Source organism: Hyposmocoma kahamanoa, unplaced genomic scaffold (genome assembly GCF_003589595.1).
Source record: "Hyposmocoma kahamanoa isolate Upper Pololo Valley unplaced genomic scaffold, ASM358959v1 92, whole genome shotgun sequence".
Classification (NCBI taxonomy): Eukaryota; Metazoa; Arthropoda; class Insecta; order Lepidoptera; family Cosmopterigidae; genus Hyposmocoma; species Hyposmocoma kahamanoa.
In genome coordinates this window covers 24119109-24124378 of record NW_020654748.1, presented here as the reverse complement: position 1 = coordinate 24124378, position 5270 = coordinate 24119109, and the positions used below count along the sequence as shown (strand labels likewise).

At 35.1% G+C, this 5270-nt stretch overlaps 1 long non-coding RNA gene across 1 annotated transcript in view; it reads left to right on the top strand.

The window, feature by feature from the left end:
* LOC113236840 overlaps nucleotides 1–2258 on the top strand; it is a 2522-nt gene extending 264 nt beyond the window's left edge. The window contains exons 2-4 of the long non-coding RNA XR_003310984.1: nucleotides 154–200; nucleotides 781–949; nucleotides 1754–2258. This is a non-coding gene — a long non-coding RNA (uncharacterized LOC113236840). The remainder of the gene's footprint in view (nucleotides 1–153; nucleotides 201–780; nucleotides 950–1753) is intronic.
* The last annotated feature ends 3012 nt before the right edge of the window (nucleotides 2259–5270 follow it).

Here is a 5270-nt window from a genome sequence, read left to right as displayed (position 1 = left end):
TGTGAAAAAATATAGTGCACCACGCGGTTGACCATTGTATTATTTCTAACTTTCGTTGCATAATATGTGCTGTAAATATGAATGAGGTAAAATACGTATTTTTCTGTTAGTGAATTTCTGCGTATTTTTATAGCTTTTCCATTTTTGTTACAGTGAGCCAGAGTCCCTGCGTAACCACACCTAAGACTTGCTGGGATGTGGTAAGTCTTTCAATTATTCATTACTTTTTCTTATAATTTTACTTATCAATAAGTCAACACACAGTCAACTGTGTTTCTCGAAATATGTGAATATAAAACACGTTTTAGCGTATTCTTAACAACGCTTCCATTTATGAATCTGGCATATAGAAACTTGATCTTAATGCTTTATAATTTATTCGAAAATCATCATCGTCAAACTTTACATTGCGTGTAACTTGGATTTTCGTCTACCTTTTGTTCAAGCGGAGAGCTTCAGTTCCAATTGGTACATTTTAACGAGTATTTAATAGAAATTCAAATACTTGAACATCAGCAAGTATGCATTTAGGTAATATTTCCGTTTTTAAAGAGAGATATGTAGGTAGTAGGCGATCCAGGAGGTGAAAGACCTTTAAGGTTTGAGTTCAACAGAACTCGTTCTCTTGGTTTATTACATTAGATACTACTTCTTTATATTTAAAGTGTTAGACTTGTCTGTATACCTACTGAAGTTCTTGTACTTTTATGGGTTAAATCTTGTCCTCTGTCTTGTTCATCCAGGTCTTTTGAGACATAAAAATAAATGTTATAATTTTAGACGATGCAGCCGTCACGCTCAGCAGGTCCGGCGGCTCGGTGCGGGGCGGCCGGCAACGTCGGAGAATGTCTGCCGACGTCGCGCGGCCGTAAAGCTGGCCAGCGCGGCTGCCGCGGCTCCCTTGGAGCGGCTGGCAGAGCTTTAGCGCTTTTGGAACAAATTTCTTACAGTGCGTAAGGTTTACTGCTTTCTAAACTTGCTCTAGCTTTTGTATAGTTTGGCACATTGAAGCGATACTTGTTGCAAGCGCGAGAGTTGCTCATGCTAAAGGCTTTTCCCCGATTTCCTTTATCCGGATAACGAAGTCGCCGGACTAAGGTCGATTTATTAGTTCTAAAACAAGGTTATGTCATGAGGTCTCAGTCAGGTATAGAACAAATCCTGGCCCACTCACACACATAGAGGTACATTGTAACTACAACCTTAATGAGAGAAAATAAAGCATATTGTATTGTATTGTATTGTATTGTATGTGTTTGAGGAGTTCATGCAGGAAATTCAGTCCAACGGGAGTGAAGCTAAATATTATTTCTTATTTTTTCCTTAGCCCGCCGTGGAAGACACATAATAGAATGGATGTTACCTTAAGTTCAGTTTAAATGTGGTTCGTTTAATATGCAGTGAATGTAGTTTTTATTGATACCTTTTGACTCATGCTTGCCACTTCTTGGAAAATTTTAATGACATTTAAAACTTGTTCACTTCGTTCTTCTAATTCGTGTTTTTTATACAAGTATAAAAAATAAGTGCGCTTTTGGCCTCCATCTCACCTGATGGAAAGTGACGATAAGGTCGATGATGAAATAATGCCTATTCACTCTCGCCTTGAAAAGGTTCCAGTTAAAGCGTTCGGGGAACAAGTCTGCAGGCAAGCGATTCCACTCCCGAGCCGCTCGCCATTATATATGTATTAGATTATTAAACTTTAACCGTCTGATGACGTAATATTGACCACTATTTTCTTTTGTTTCAGACACTTAATATTAAGTAACTGACAAGTTTGTAGCAGTTTAACACTAAACCTCGTCGAAAAATAGTACGAAAATTAGAGCAGCTGCAATGAAATGGTTAAACTACGTTTATATTTTTCTTATATTCATTTATTTTTGTTCAATGGGATAACATGGCGATTTAAATGACAATAGTTAGTTTTTCTCCAATTTAATAGGTATTAAGCTGTAGGTTACACACGTGTTAATTCTTTCACCGTCATAGGACACTTTTCCAATTGTTACTTTTCCAGTTGTGGGAGGATAAGTTAAGTTTTCTCTAATTTTCATTTCCTTTTTGTAAATAGTTTTTAAGGTCACTATACTTCATACGCAAATAAGTTTTTTGTTTTTGTCAAGTAAGAGTCAGCAAACCTGGATGTTCGGGTGGAACCATAATAGGTGTATTGTTTTTATTATTTCGAGTGTTTAAATTGTTACAGATAAGATCATAGTCTTTAGCCGTTTCATATTGCTTTTTTCATTAATACAAGTTTTGTTTATCTATGTCTTTTGTTTTATTGTATAATTCGTCATTAATCCAACCGAAGTTCGATGATGAATTAGCATAAGATTGGCCATTGTAGAATGGCCTCACGTATGCGTTACTACAAGTACCAATCTCATGCTAATCTCGAAGAACGAAATGCGAATAGTATAGTATATAGTATAGTAGTATATTTTACTACCTACGATACATATGTTGATTAACACTGGCAAGTTTTGTCTGTACTTCAAGACCAAGAATGTTGGGAATTCATGCGATACTAGGAATTGCCCTTTGTAAATACAAATTAGTTCATATTTATCATTAACATTTATTTTATGTATTTGCAAGCCACATGATTATCAACACTATAAAACAGGTGTTCTTAAACTAATGTTGCAACACCCCAACGACCCGACCCCACGACATGCAACACCCCAATTTTTTGTTATTTTTGTTTTATTACGGTTGTTTTTATTATCTATAGGTTTTTATTTCCTATATTGTAGTAATAAAAACCACCTCAACGACCTAAACGAGACACTACTGCGAAAATTTTTGATATCCAAGAACGCAAAAGCTGTATAAGTAACCATGTCCCTAAAACGAATTTGTTATTTGTGAAGACTATCAAGAACAAGAATTCTAAAATTTCATTTAGACTTAGAATTCACGTCTTTTTCTGGGTGCAATTAGATCTTAGCCACGAGCTATGGTTCTCGAGATTGAATAACGGTGCCGCTCTCAATTTAGATACAATGCCGCGGAACAGAAGCGAAATTCGCAAGAAGGCGCGCGCTGCCGCGGGAATGTTCAATTGTTTAGTCTAGATTTTTAACATGACAAAGAAAATGGACTAGGTGTGGTTTTTATTTTTCTCACATATGAAGCAGAAGTACGAAAAAGAAAGGAAAAGGCAAAGTTGTGTACTTTAAGGTGATTAAATTTAACATTTTATATAACTTTTCCCCAAGTACAATTCTTAGAATTGTTGTCGCTATAGTGTCTTGCTTGCATTGACAAACATTCATGTTTTAGCAGCAAATAGACTTTTATCTGAATTCACATTTTTTTCTATCATGGTACATACATAACCTATTCCGAAGACGCCTGACGTCGCCGCGTATCGACCAGGCGTTTCCGACAGCAGTTGCAGAATTCTCGCAAATGCGCGAGCAGTCCCGAGAAAGCCCGATCGACTTGAAATTTGGTATATATAAGTATACTATAGAAATCCGATAACATTACAATAATACGGTAACCTTGATCTGATGCAGAACGGTCTGCAAATTATCCAATACTTAAGTTAAGTACAAGATCACACTCTTTTTAGGTCCCAGTAATATTTTCCATCTTTCAATTCCGGTTTTTGTTCTCACTCTTTCTTCTCTTTCACTGTTCATGCTGGCAGACTTTGGAACGCACTTCCCATTACTGTTAATGACAGTAAATCTTATGCAATATTCAAAATGAGAGTTAAGGAGCACTATTTATCGACTGTCACATCTATTTTATATGTTTATCTAAGTATTTAAAATAGCTTTAATCATTTAATGTTTTTAATATTGTTTTCTTTATTACATAGTTTTTATTTTGTTGTGCATGTAAACTCATTATTGTCTCCTGTATCAATGTCTGCAGGTAGAAATTTATTTTAGAAATAAGCAGTACCATTTGTTTGTATTATCCTGTGCAATAAACGATAACATAAAATAAATAAATGTACATATAGCAGGACTATCGTGTTAGCCTATCGTGTGATTTTATTGACTTGTTGGAACATACTGTTCATGTCGGTTTTTTAATTTCAATTTTTTTTGTTTATCTTTGTGCTGGTACATAACATAATAAAATTTTATATTGGAAATATTGCTACATTGTAAAGAAAAATATTGTTTTGAGCTTTGAGTTACCATAGCGCCTGACTCGGTTTGCTGCGAGACGTTGGTTCGTAACCAGCCAGATCGAAGTAATTTTTTTCTAAGCGTTCGATCTTTGTTTAATAATTATAACAATGTAGTGGAGTAATTTCACAAAAAAATATTTGAATATCATGACGGTGAAACATTCTATAAAACAATGAATATTAAAATAATTTTTATTCATAAAATAATTTTATTACCATTCTTCTCAACATAAATGACATTTAAATTCGTATTGAATTGATATTCAATATTTTTTTTGTGAAATTATTCCACTAGCTTTTACATTTATTATTTTATACTTACTACATTTTCTAGAAAGCGGGTAGGTACAGAATTCCCATGCACTCCTTTAGCTAATTGTAACTTGTTGTCAATGACATTGCTAATAAAGAAGGCCTCTACGTTATACGATTTATATTCAATTCACGGAATCATATCCTTAATGTGAAGACATAGCAGGTTTTAAACATAAGTTCCAGGGTGAAATGTTCATTCTTTTGGTGACCTCTGCTGCCTAACAGTTTGCACTACGCAAGCTGGACGAGGAGGTACCTAGTTCGATCCCGGTAAGACCTATTTGGGAAATGAACGTTTTAATTTTATTCTGCCCTGTGCTCTCATATTCCGTCCGCCATCGGCCCGAAACAATTACTGTCAAATGAGTAATACTCGACCTAATTAAAAAAGGCATAATGCAATTGAAGCTTCACACTTGACATTGTCTTTTAATTAACGAAGAGTATTACTTATTTGACAGTAATTGTTCCGGACAGATCTTGGTCTACTGGGTGCTACCCCAGACTGAATTCCATTGCTCTGGTACTCGTAAGAGAGAGAATTCTCTACTTTGAGACCAGGTATCACCTGGTATCTAATTGGTGTAATTGTGTGGCACATTTTATATGGCTTATTCTATATCTTGCATTAGATTAGATAATAAGGTACCCACCCAGTTCTCATTTTAGTTTATTACGTTGTTAATACAACCATTTTCAGCACAAGGTTTAGTGTTGGCACAAACGAATAAGATTCACGAGAGTACAGAAATCTAAATGATTTTCTAACGACAATGGTGCTGCGGTGAAAGAA